The 13672-nt window shown below is 42.4% G+C and overlaps 1 pseudogene; it reads left to right on the forward strand.

Annotated features, from left to right (window-relative positions):
• Window positions 1-10379: 10379 nt before the first annotated feature.
• Window positions 10380-10552, forward strand: LOC125517821 (annotated as a pseudogene).
• The last annotated feature ends 3120 nt before the right edge of the window (window positions 10553-13672 follow it).

The following is a 13672-nucleotide window of genomic DNA, read 5'->3' on the forward strand; positions in this document are numbered from 1 at the left end:
TAATCCTTACTATCATGGTAGCTGCGAGAACCCTTATGACGAGAATTGTCGAATTGCTTGTATTAGATTTGAGCCACCAAAGTACAGGGGTGGTATGTGTTCTATTGGACAATGCTTCTGCTATACATGTTAATGATCATCGGACTATTCCATCGCTAGGGGAGCCATAAAGATACATCACCACCATGGAAAGATTAGAGCTCCTAGGAAGATTGCTTTTTTGTTGTATCAGAATAAATTGGCAATGTATGTGAATGTGCTTTAGCAAGTATTTGTTTCCGATGAGTTACGACGAAGAGTTTCCAATCGACTTAATTTTTTCTCCTAGTATCTCCGAGCACCAAGATGCAAATAATACATGTGCAGCAACCGGCTTTTGTCTTGTAGGGTTGTAGATTTGTTTCAATTATATATGTGTTCTAATATCTCTCAATCTCGTCATAATATGACTATTAAGGGCAGTAAAACCGAACCCTTTCCATGCTCTCTCATGCCCCCACCATTTTTGGCCGTTGGATCACGCATCTCGGATGTGGTTGGCCATCAAAGATTTTTTTTCTGGTGTGGGCTGATACTGAGCCGGATGTCCTGCGAAAGCTATTCCAGAGGCCGAATCCAAGGCATCTCACTCATTGACATCGTTAATGTCAGATGCCAAACGAACGTTCTTGATTCTCTCATTTGCGTCCTCAACCCATATCATATTGAATAGGAGGCTGCAAAATTGGTGGGCGGTCAGCGACCTCAGGAAGAAGCGGCCCTCCACACGGGACAGTACAACGAAGAGGAGGCGAACGTGCACGTGGCGAAAATCTGGCCAGCATTGTTAGGATAGCAAGAGTGGTCCATTTGTATTATTCTCAGCCCAATTTGCAACAAGATGCCCAGCTCGACCTGAGGATTAGCAGCCCTGTAACAGTGGGCCAGCCTGATTAACGCGAATTGAGGACGGGAAATCGGTACGGGAGATGTTTCGGTCAATCGAAGATGATCTTGAGCGTTGAAGAGGTAGATCAGATGGTAAAAAGTGCCAAATCTCAATGAAAGGGTGTAGGTGGTTGAGGTATACTGTCTCCAAAGACCTATATGAGAACTAGCATCCAAATGGCAGTAACATGGACATACTTGGAGGAACTGGGATAAGTGTGTAAAAATTGACACATGTTTTGTTCAAGTCCAAATTAATTCATGCAATTCACTAGATCTACACACATTTAGGCAATATTTGGTCTAAACCTGTGTCAATTAATTCGGAATGGTAGGGAATATTTTATGGTCAATTATTTTTAATGTCCCCAATGCCAAGATAGTACAGTAAGTCAATATTGGCATTTTTTAATTATTAAACTAGAAGGTACCCCGTGTGTTGCGGCGGGAAATGTGAGCAAAAAAATGCAAGGAAAAAATAACAACTATATTTTATACATGTGATAGCAAATAAAAATGTACTGAAGCGGAAGCATCATCTATGAATTATCAGTGCATCAGACTGTTTTTCGATAATAAATTTCCAACTCATCTAAAAGAACTATGACTAATAGTAGCGAACCTTTCATGCTCATACTTCAGGTTAGGCTAAAAAGTTTAAATTTTAAAGTGTACGCAAAAGTTTGTACACTGTAGAACATATTCACAATTTCTTGCATCACATAATAATAAATTGAGTGTGTTACAACTGTTTATAAACATGTATTAGTAGATTCTGGCCGTCACAAAATGTTACTCCCCATGTACTGTTAGCAGCTTCCAAACTTGAATGACATACATGAAACCGTCAAATGGCAAAAATTAATTGGTATATCAAGTTTATTCTCACTCTCCAATTCAGTATAACCGCTGCCTGAAAAAAAACCAGATGGATGTCATATAAAACTGAGAAGTAAAATGCTATCACCAAATGTTTGGGGGAAATGGGATCGACACTCAAAACTATTGAGTATGTATTTTGTGTTGCATATGTATTGGAGTTGTGGCCCACCTTTTAGTCTTATATAGTTGAGGTAGAGGCGTTCCTGTAATTATATATACGTGCATCAACACCCAATCAATACATCATCATTATAGTTGAGGATTAATGCCATCTGCACTTAAACCAAACCATACGTTCCTTGGGTTACCTGCAAACTCAGCCCAGTACTTTCTCTCGATTTTTCTTCACTGCGACCCGTCAGCGGGGGCTCTCAACTTCATGTCTTTCTTACGGTCCTCTCTGTGCCATTGCAGCAACTTGGCATGCTCTTTGTTTCTGAACAGACGTTTCAACCGTGGTATTATAGGAGCATACCACATCACCTTCACAGGAACTCTCTTCCTGGGGGCCTCGCAGTCAATATCACCAGGGTCGTCTTGTCTGATCTTATACCACAATGCACCGCATACCGGGCATGTGTTCAAATCCTCATACGCACCAGAGTAGAGGATGTAGTCAGTAGGGCATGCATGTATCTTCTGCACCTCCAATCCTAGAGGGCATATGACCTTCTTTGTTGCATATGTATTGTCGGGCAATTCGTTATCCTTTGAAAGCTTCTTCTTCAATATTTTCAGCAGCTTCTCAAATCCTTTCTCAGGCACATCATTCTCTGCCTTTCACTGCAGCAATTCCAGTACGGTACCAAGCTTTGTGTTACCAACTTCGCAATTGGGGTACAACCATTTTTTGTGATCCTCTAACATGCGATCAAACTTCAGCTTCTCCTTTTGACTTTCGCACTGTCTCCTTGCATCAACAATGACCCGGCGGAGATCATCATCGGGCACATCGTCTGGTTCCTCTTGATCTCCAGCTTCCCCCGTTGGAGCATCACCGTATTCAGGGGGCACATAGTCGTCATCATCCTCTTTTTCTTCGTTGTCTTCCATCATAACCCCTATTTCTCCGTGTTTGGTCCAAACATTATAGTGTGGCATGAAACCCTTATAAAGTAGGTGGGTGTGAAGGATTTTCCCGTCAGAGTAAGACATCGTATTCCCACATATAGGGCATGGACAACACATAAAACCATTCTTCTTGTTTGCCTCAGCCACTTCAAGAAAATTATGCACGCCCTTAATGTACTCGGAGGTGTGTCTATCACCGTACATCCATTGCCGGATCATCTGCCTGCATTATATATAATTAAGTATGTCAAGAACCATTACAAAAAATCATGAATAGATAAGTGACCAAATTAATAGAAGTTCATACTTAGTTCTGATTGAACAACATATTGCTCTCCAGAGCATCTAATTAAACCTTACATTGAAACTATGTAAAACATTTCAATGCAACAACAAATGCGATCATAATCACAACCAAGGTAAAAATTGATCCAACGGCATAATGATACCAAGCCTCGGTATGAATGGCATATTTTCTAATCTTTCTAATCTTCAAACACATTGCATCCATCTTGATCCTGTGATCATCGACGACACCCGCAACATGCAACTCCAATATCATCTTCTCCTCCTCAATTTTATAATTTTTTCCTTCAAGTAATTGTTTTCTTCTTCAACTAAATTTAACCTTTTGACAATAGGGTCGGTTGGAATTTCTGGTTCACATACCTCCTAGATAAATAAAATCTATGTCACGTTGGTCGGCATAATTGCCATAAACAATAAATAAACCAAATAGTTATAAAAGATAATATATACCACATCCAAATCATAGACAGGACGAGGGCCGACGGGGGCGGATACCAAAACCATCGCACTATATAATAACAAGCAAGAATAAAAGCAAGAAAATTAGACAAGTATCTATCTAATCATACAAGTAAGATTTTTTTTTCTTTTAGAAAGAAGATAAGAACAAGAGGCTCACCACGGTGGTGCCGGCGACGAGATCAACACGGGCGATCAACGGCGGTGAAGATTGGGACGAGACTTGACGGACCACTAAACCTAGACAAATCTCGAGGAAAATGGAGCTTGGAGGTCGAGCTTCGAGAGGAGAAAGCTTAACTAGTGTGGCTCGGGCATTTCATCAAACACCTCATGTGCATAGGAGGTGAGTTAGAGCACCACAAAGCTCTCCCCTCGCCGGCCAGAAAAACAGAGCAGTGGAGTGCTCTGCTCGCGGGCGAGGGGTATATACAGCCAACTCATTGGTCGAGTTTCGTGGCTGGAACCGGGACTAAAGGCCACCCTTTGGTCCCGGTTCCAGCCATGAACCGAGACCAATGGATGTGGGCCAAGAGCGAGGACCATTGGTCCCGGCTCGTGCCTGGAATCGGGACAAAAGGGTCCAGACGAACCGGGACCAATGCCCCATGAGGCCCGGCCAGCCCCCTGGGCTCACGAACCGGGACGTATGCCCCAATTGGTCCTCGTTCGTGACTGGACCGGGACTAATGGGCTGGCTAGGCCTGAACCAAAGACCTGTTTTCTACTAGTCCCCTTCTGTCCCGGTTCGTAAGCAAACCGGGACTAAAGGTTTTGCATTTTAGTCCCAACCTTTTTGTCCCGGTTCCCGAATCGGGACTAAAGGCCCTCTGGAACTGGGAGTAATGCCCTGTTTCTACTAGTGCAATGTCAAGGAACACGGCTAAGTGTGTAAAAATTGACAAAAGTTTTGTTAAATTCGGCCCTCAGGTCCAAATTAATTCACGTAGATTCACTAAATCTAGACCGATTTAGGCAATATTTTGTTTAAATCTGCGTCAATTAATTTGGAAAGAGAGGTGGTCAATTGTTTTAAATGTCCCCAATGCCAAGATAGGAAGTCAATATTGAAATTTATTAATTATTAGACTAGAAAACATATCTACCACCATTATTGCTCTCGATTGCGTATGCATACATGGATTACGATCACAGCGGATATCAATCTTATCGACGACTATAGTACGAGATATTAAGCTGCTGAATTAATGGGCGATCCTTTCAGATGTAGGAATTTGGTGTCAGGTATATATTTCCTAACAGATATCAAATATACTAATTCCTATTGTAAATAAGTACTTCTCCATTCCAAACTAATTGACGCAGATTTGTTTAGATACATATATATCTGCACAGTAAAACGCGTCTAAATACATGCGTATCTAGATAAATGTGTGTCAATTAACAATGGAGGGGATATTAACGATAGAAGGTTCATCCCAAGCACTATAAATAGATAAGGCTGTAGACCTTTTGGCTTACCACACCTCAGATTATTCAATTCAAGCTTTCACAATGGCCTGCAAGATAGCACTAGTAGTCTTGTCTCTATCTGTGTTAGCATTCTTCCTCTGCCTTGGTAAGTAAATAATCCTGGTTTTGCAGTTTTATGGAAAGTTGTACTCTATATAATTCTAATGGGACGGTTTTGGGATTTACATCAGGTACTGCCGAAGCTGACCCACGATGCCTGTACAAGGTTAATCCTTACTATCATGGTAGCTGCGAGAACCCTTATGACGAGAATTGTCGAATTGCTTGTATTAGATTTGAGCCACCAAAGTACAGGGGTGGTATGTGTCCTATTGGACAATGCTTCTGCTATACATGTTAATGATCATCGGACTATTCCATCGCTAGGGGAGCCATAAAGATACATCACCACCATGGAAAGATTAGAGCTCCTAGGAAGATTGCTTTTTTTGTTGTATCAGAATAAATTGGCAATGTATGTGACTGTGCTTTAGCAAGTATCTGTTTCCGATGAGTTACGACGAAGAGTTTCCACTCGACTTAATTTTTTCTCCTAGTATCTCCGAGCACCAAGATGCAGATAATACATGTGCAGCAACCGGCTTTTGTCTTGTAGGGTTGTAGATTTGTTTCAATTATATATGTGTTCTAATATCTCTCAATCTCGTCATAATATGACTATTAAGGGCAGTAAAACCGAACCCTTTCCACGCTCTCTCATGCCCCCACCATTTTTGGCCGTTGGATCACACATCTCGGATGTGGTTGGCCATCAAAGATTTTTTTTTCTGGTGTGGGCTGATACTGAGCCGGATGTCCTGGGGAAGCTATTCCAGAGGCCGAATCCAAGGCATCTCACTCATTGACATTGTTAATGTCAGATGCCAAACAAACGTTCTTGATTCTCTCATTTGCGTCCTCAACTCATATCTCTCCCGACCTAGGCTAGGACAACTGCGCACCGTCGCTGGCCGTCGCCGCAGCGAGACGCAGGAGAATGCCCGTCGGATCGCCACCCCACAAAAAAATCGACCTGTCATTGCCGTATCGAGGTGGCTGCCCGACCGCTCACCGTTGCGACGGTATCACGGAGTTGTGGAGTCATATTGAATCGGAGTTGTGAAGAAGCGGGCCTCAACACGGGACAGTACAACCAAGAGGAGGCGAACGTGCGCGTGGCGAAAATCTGGCCAGCGTTGTTAGGATAGCAAGAGTGGCCCATTTGTATTATTCTCGGCCCAATTTGCTACAAGACGCCCAGCTCGACCTGAGGATTACCAGCCATATAACAGTCGGCCAGCCTAATTAACGCGAATTTAGGACGGGAAATCGGTACGAGAGATGTTTTGATTGATCGAAGATGATCTTGAGTGTTGAAGAGGTAGATCGGATGGTAAAAAGTGTCAAATCTCAATGAAAGGGTGTAGGTGGTTGAGGTATACTGTCTCCAAAGACCTATATGAGACCTATAATCCAAATGGCAGTAACATGGACATACTTGGAGGAACTGGGATAAGTGTGTAAAAATTGACACATGTTTTGTTCAAGTCCAAATTAATTCAAGCAATTCACTAGCTCTACACACATTTAGGCAATATTTGGTCTAAACCTGTGTCAATTAATTCGATAAATAGACAAGGCTGCAGACCTTTTGGCTTACCACGCATCAAGTTATTCAATCCAAGTTTTCACAATGGCCTGCAAGATAGCACTAGTAGTCTCGTCTCTATCAGTTTTTGCATTCTCCCTCTGCCTTGGTAAGTAAATGGTCCATGGTTTTCCGGATTTATGAAAAGTTGTACTATGTATATGGTTCTAATGGGACGGTTTTGGAATTTACATCAGGTATTGCCGAAGCTGACCCGCAGTGCAAGTACAAGTTCACGATTAACCCTTACTATCAAGCTGGGTGCAAGACAGATTATGAAAACGAGAAATGTCGAATTGCTTGTACCAGATTTGAGGCGCCAAAGTACAACGATGGTGCATGCGCTAATGAACTATGTTTCTGCGCTACCTGTCAATGATCATCGGACTCTTCCACCGCTAGGGGAGCCATGAAGATACATCACTGCCATGGAAAGATTATAGCTCCTAGGAAGATTGCTTTTTGTTGTTGTTGTTGCTGTATCAGAATAAATTGGCAAATGTATCTGAATCTGGCTGTGCTTTAGCAAGTATCTATTTCCGATGAGTTACGGCAAAGAGTTTCCAATCGATTAAATTTTTTCGCCTAATATCTTGTAGGCACCTAGATGCAAATAGTACATGTGCGGCAACTGGCTTTTGTCTTATGAGGCTTTAGCTTTGCTTCAATTATATATGTGCTAATATCTTCCAATCTCGTCATAATATGAGATGACATGATGAGCATCCTTGGAATTTCTTCAAGGCGTTCTTTCCGTGTGCGCTCCGTGCTGTGGTAACTCAGTGCTCAGTTCCGTCGAGGGGCAAGCTGAACAGCGAAGTAGCTGATGCCTCCTGTGGGGCTCGGGGACAAGAATGTTCTTGGAGTAGTCGCCGCCATCGAAGCTGACCTCGTCTGTCTTAGGCGACCAATACGCGGTGACTCCGGCGATTGGCAGGCAAGCTTGCTTTTGTTGTGTACTACCGCTGTCCTATTTTATTAGTCCTTATAATATTTTGTGTCAAACTTTGACCATACATTTAACTAAATAAATAATAATGCATGCCAGCAAAAGTTATCTCTCTCGATTCGTATTCGAACATAGTTTTTAATGATATTATTTTTAGTTACATGTATTAACATTTTGTTAGTTAAATCTAATATCAAAGTTTGGCACAAAATATTGAAAGGACCAATAAATCAGGACGGAGGTAGTAGTCGTGAACACTATGGAGCGATTAGTTTAATTGAGAGCTCTTTTACAGTGTTACCCGTATCTCAATGGATACACACCATTCGTCTTTTTACCAAAGTTCCAGCTTTTTTTTTCGAGCGCCTAATGGTCCAGCTTGTCATGTTTGGATTATCCCTCAAATTTCTGACGTTATTCCCATTTCTAATACAGTTATCCTTATTTGGATTATCCCTCAAATTTTGTTGCCACCTAGGTTGTCATGTATGTGTTCATGCGCTGTCATAATTTTGATTCATCACACTTCATTTGCCATAAAGCTAGATAAAAGGCTGTTTGAATTAAACAAATTGCTCGAATTTGTACATTCATCACCGTCATTAATCAAGCAACCAACACTTGTTCACCATATTTTATCACTTCGTAGGAAAAAACAAACATATTTTTTGAATGCAACAATGGACACATTAAGGAATATTGCTTTGATTGAAAAACTTTGCTTAAATTCCTATTTGAGGTCGCCTCTAGGTCGTCACGGCCGCCTGCTAAGAGACACAAATAGAGAGGATGGAACATGGAGAGGGGGTGAGGGCGGCGTACCTGCACAACAGCCGGTGTCGCGCTCCCTTGGTCGTGTCATGGTCCTCCCCCGCACCCTAGCTGAACCGTTGAACGCAATGACTCACAACATCCAGAGCAGCTCATCGATCTACCCCCGCGTGAGTTCGCCCGCGACCTTCCCGGACTCCTCCCCCTGCCGCCGTCCAGCCGGGATGGAACTGAACGCCGTAGGAAGCGACCGCGGCGGCGGAGGCCGCATCACACAATCGTATCCGCGCCAATGAGGCCTGGGTCCACGCGCAGCAACGTTGAACCCCCTGTGGAGGCTGAGCGCCTGAGCCAGTCCCCTACGTCGCTCTCGCCCTGGAGACGCCACCGGAGGAGAAGAAGAGAGACTGCGGTAGAAAGGGAGGATCGGGCACCAGCGGCATCAAGGGAGGATCGGGCGCCAGTGGCTCGGGGAGGAAGAGGAGGTGAGGCGGTCGAAGCCTATCCATGGGATGGTTCAAAGCGACGGAATTGGCGGGCCAGAAAAAAGGAAACGAGAAAGGAAGAAATAGAGTCCCACGGATACACGATCTGAACGTACGCGGCAGAGAGGAGGTGATGTGCAACGACGTGATTGGCTAGAAATCGCGCGCATCTACAGTGCCTCACTGAGGGAACCCTATCGTGGGACGCTGAGGGCACGCAATTTCGTTCGTCTTACATATATGTATCTATGATAGGCAAGTTGAAAGCGTGAGTATGGCTACCTGGGCAAATCTGCCATCCTGGAAGAAGGATCCAGATATGGCTTGAATCAAACTAGATTCAAATTTATTTGGAAGAAGTCCATTCTGAACCTTGAACTAGTAGGTGTTAGCTAAAGTAAACCCAAACTCCAAATCCTGGTATTGGCATCCTGAACTATTAAATCTTGGTCTAAATCAAACCGTGAACATGCTTTTCATAGCAGAAAACTAAAATCTTAAATTGCTAACGAAACAAACCCTTTATAGAGTAATTATGTTCCTGGTCGTTGGTCGGGATTCTGAGTTCCTGGACATGAATCTGGTTCAGAAGGCTGAACCAAACAAACCCTTTAAGAAAAAGGGTTTTCCCCCGCTTTATAGATAAAGCATTACTGAACAACCGAATTCTGCCGATACACACACACACAAACGCATCACACACACCCAAGGCTGAATACAAGGATGCTGATAACAGCAACACTACCCCAACAAAATCCTAGCCAACATCAGATGAACACAATAAGCACTACTACGAAGATGTCGGGGCCCTCAACCGTGGGCGGGCCACCGCGAAGAGGAGAAGCCGTGTAGGACGAACAATAAGCTCCAAAGCGACGCCTTCAGCAAGGGAACGCCACCATCGTGTCGCCACCGCCCAATTCAAGGATTAGAATTTCCCCCGAAGCACTCCGACGACAAATGAGATGCCGTGACGGCGCCTTCAAGAAGGGGACGACGCTAGAACGCCGCTGCCGTCGGCCTGGCAAAGTAGAACGGGTTTTCACCCCGGCCAACACTCATCGTCACCGGATTGGCTGTGTGTAATGGCCGACTGTAATTTCATTTCGCATAAAAGCTAAAGAAAACAAAAAGACTAGGTGTCATGAATAAAAGTTACAGTAAGCATTGTTCAAAATGAGTATGTATTAAAAGTAGTTCAAAATCTGCACAACTCAACGTTTCTCTGATGGGCTGGGCTTTGGTCATTCGCATGCCCAGCTACATGGGCCAAGGACCCTTCTTCGATGCTCTGCTCTCTGCTCGAGGAAGCGCATCACTGCATGCCTGCTTTCTAATTAGTCCCACCTCGCTAGCTTAGGCAACACTATACCCGTTTATAAGGCGAGACACGGCTAGTTGTAGCACGACCTTACTTGAACAGGATCTATTCTATAGGCTCATACCGCTGCATCCTTTACCAATAAGGAGGCAAGCACTTCAGTCTGGTTGATGCATTCTGACCTCTGGGCCAGAGCCTAATTAACAGCCAGGATCACCTAATGGGTGCAGGGTGGCTTGGAGGTTGTCTGACAGACTACACAAAATCTTTTTGTTCTTTGCAACTCCTTTCATCAAGTCTTTTTACCTTCTGGCAACCAATTCTCCACACAAAATCTTTTTGTTTTTTGCAACTCCTTTCATCAAGTCTTTTTACCTTCTGGCAACCAATTCTCTTGGAAACTATGCATGACTCATTTCTACAATAGATCTGGAATGCAGGTACATTTTCATCTCTTTTGAATTTGTTTAACCAACAAATCTCCCTCCTTAATTACACATCTGAAACTATGTATTGCAATATTAGTAGTGCCAGTGAGATAAGATGCACCCACTTTATTTTTAACTGCACTAGTACTAGTCACTAAAAAAATATCCGAAAGGTAACAGAAGCCCACTGACCACTTGCATGATCCATACACATATCTACACCTGTTCCAGGAGATCAAACGTGCAAAGATTTTGCTTCACCGCTCAAGCTTTTATACAACACCTACCGGTCCATTGATCACATGCTTTCCTTGGTTTGTTGCCGAGGCCGATTCGGCGTCTTTATCCGACACGACGTGTCATACTGCATCCAGTGTGCAAAGTAACCAAGATTCAGCTAGTGATTCTCTTACTACAAGTCCAGCGGATGATCGTCTGAAATATGCCACCGCTGAGAGTGATAGTAGCAATGAAATGTTCACTACTGAACTGGGAGAGAAAAGTGACCAAGATGGTGTGGAACTAGTGGCTGAACAAGTATGTTCAGGAAGGAAATGGGCGCAGAGACTGATTTCTGCAGAACTCGTCTTCGTACATAGGACCTCAATACCTATTTCTTCACACACAAATTATTTGGCATACATCTGTGTTACATCAAGTTCGTAAGCCAAATCCTCTCCTTTCAACACTTTCCTTTAAAGAAGATTTTGAAACATTATCCACAAAATCATGTCCCAGATTATTGCCAGAGCAGTGTTAGGAATACATAACAAACTGTCAGCTGAAACAGAGGTGATTCCTTGCTTCTACTGTCTGAAGACCACACATGACACATGAGTTCTTTCCTATGCCACATGGCGCTTGTACTCAGTCTGTCTGTTAACAAATACGAGTAGTAGCCAGATAAATAAATTTGACGGTAACAGAGAATCTTTGATTTTGAGAAGGAACTCTGCACCATTGACTTTGAGAAAACAGTAGGTGGTTTGCCTACTGAAGTAGTAGTATGTTGAGGAAGGAAAATGTGTGTAGAGAGTACCAGCAGAGTAGTGTTATATGAATGTTAACACCCGGAGCGGGGCACATGGTCCTTATTTTTGGTGCCACGAGACTTGCATCCCTTGCTGTTCTGTGGAGATGCATGCCATCAGACAGTGTCGAGCTCATAATCAAAGAGGCAGCCTCAATGATTACAATTCGATTAGTTCCCTCGAGTGGCAACAAGTGAAGAGCACCAGTGGTCTAGTGGTAGAATAGTACCCTGCCACGGTACAGACGCGAGTTTGATTCCCGGCTGGTGCATCTTTTTTTTCCCTTGGGCCTTCTCACTTGTGTTGGCATAATTTTTTTTTGTTTTGTGGGATTTTAGATTTTTTAACTGCCAACAAAAAATTGTGACTGAATCTTGTTTTATAACTAGAACAGTCCAGGCAGCAAAAAAAGCATGCTGATTATTAAGGAAACTAAATCTCGTTCTAGCCAAAAACACCCAAAAGTTTATATGTGGTGGCAATAAGACCAAAGAAGATGTACCCAATCTAATTTTCTCCGCAGTACCACAAGTCACCGCGACATAACAAAAATGCACCCAGTCACCGCGACATATATTATATATATATATATATATATATATATATCTACTAGCACATATGCCCGTGCGTTGCAACGGGAGAATTGTTAGATGTTCCTCATTTCACATAATCTGCTTTGCGTGCCACTCCGCGTCACTATGACAAACATAGCAAATAAGGTTACCTTCATCTCTAGCGATAGTATGAACTTAATGCTTACCAGAGTTTCCCTAAAGGAAAAAAAATAAATAAGAATGGAGGCAAACTTTGTTAAACTTGCCAAACTTGTGCTATTTTTTTTCTTTGAGAAACTTAATGTTACTTGTCTGAGGTATCCAAAAAACTACAGCTCTTATGACAAGAAGATACAGAAAAAGATTGATTAGTCCTTGAAGCTCAAAAAGGGCCGCTTAGCTGTAAAAGCTATGTAAGAAGTGTGGCGAAAATGCATATATTTGATGAGTATATACAAAGAGTCATCAATGTTATACTTATTTCCTGGTGAAAACATCAACAAAATCATTAAGTAAATCATCCAACTGTAGAGCTACTTTTTGGGTTACGAATTTTCTATCAATGTGATGCAGACATCTAGGTGAAAGATTGTCTAAAGATTCTTGAAAAACAGGAATTCAATCAATATGATAAAGGATTGAAGCTCAAAAAGGGCCGCTTAGCTGTAAAAGCTATGTAAGTAGTGTGGCGAAAATGCATATATTTGATGAGTATATACAAAGTGTCATCAGTGTTATACTTATTTCCTGGTGAAAACATCAACAAAATCATTAAGTAAATCATCCAACTGTAGTGCTACTTTTTGGGTTGTGAATTTTCTATCAATGTGATGCAGACATCTAGGTGAAAGATTGTCTAAAGATTCTTGAAAAACAGGAATTCAATCAATATGATACGTGCAATCATAGTTATTATATTTAATTCTTGGTAGAAGAATTCCCATGACAAGTTTTTCTGGAGAAATGCACACAACGAGAGTTGATGAGTAAAAGATGAAAAATAGTGATTATTGTAAATGTTAGTCATGTTACAGATCGTGCTTGAACCTCAATACCATTGTTCTTCAAGTGTCAAACATTTCTACGAGTGTGTATTAATATTTTCACCGAGGCTTCCCTTTAGGTACAGTTTGTGTAGAGTGTCATAAATGCCAAAGCTAATGTCTTGATGAATCATAACAAATAACGAGTTGCGGGAAATGAAGTGTTGAAACAAAAACACCAAACACAACATTCTATGTTAAATCTAGCCGCGCAAATGCGCGGGTCACAACGCTAGTTGAGATAAAATAAGTAGTGGGGGTGAACTTCTTAAGTATACTAGTCAATGTGTACGTGCAATGCACGTTAACTTGAAAGTATAT

This window comes from Triticum urartu, chromosome 6, assembly GCF_003073215.2.
Source record: "Triticum urartu cultivar G1812 chromosome 6, Tu2.1, whole genome shotgun sequence".
Classification (NCBI taxonomy): Eukaryota; Viridiplantae; Streptophyta; class Magnoliopsida; order Poales; family Poaceae; genus Triticum; species Triticum urartu.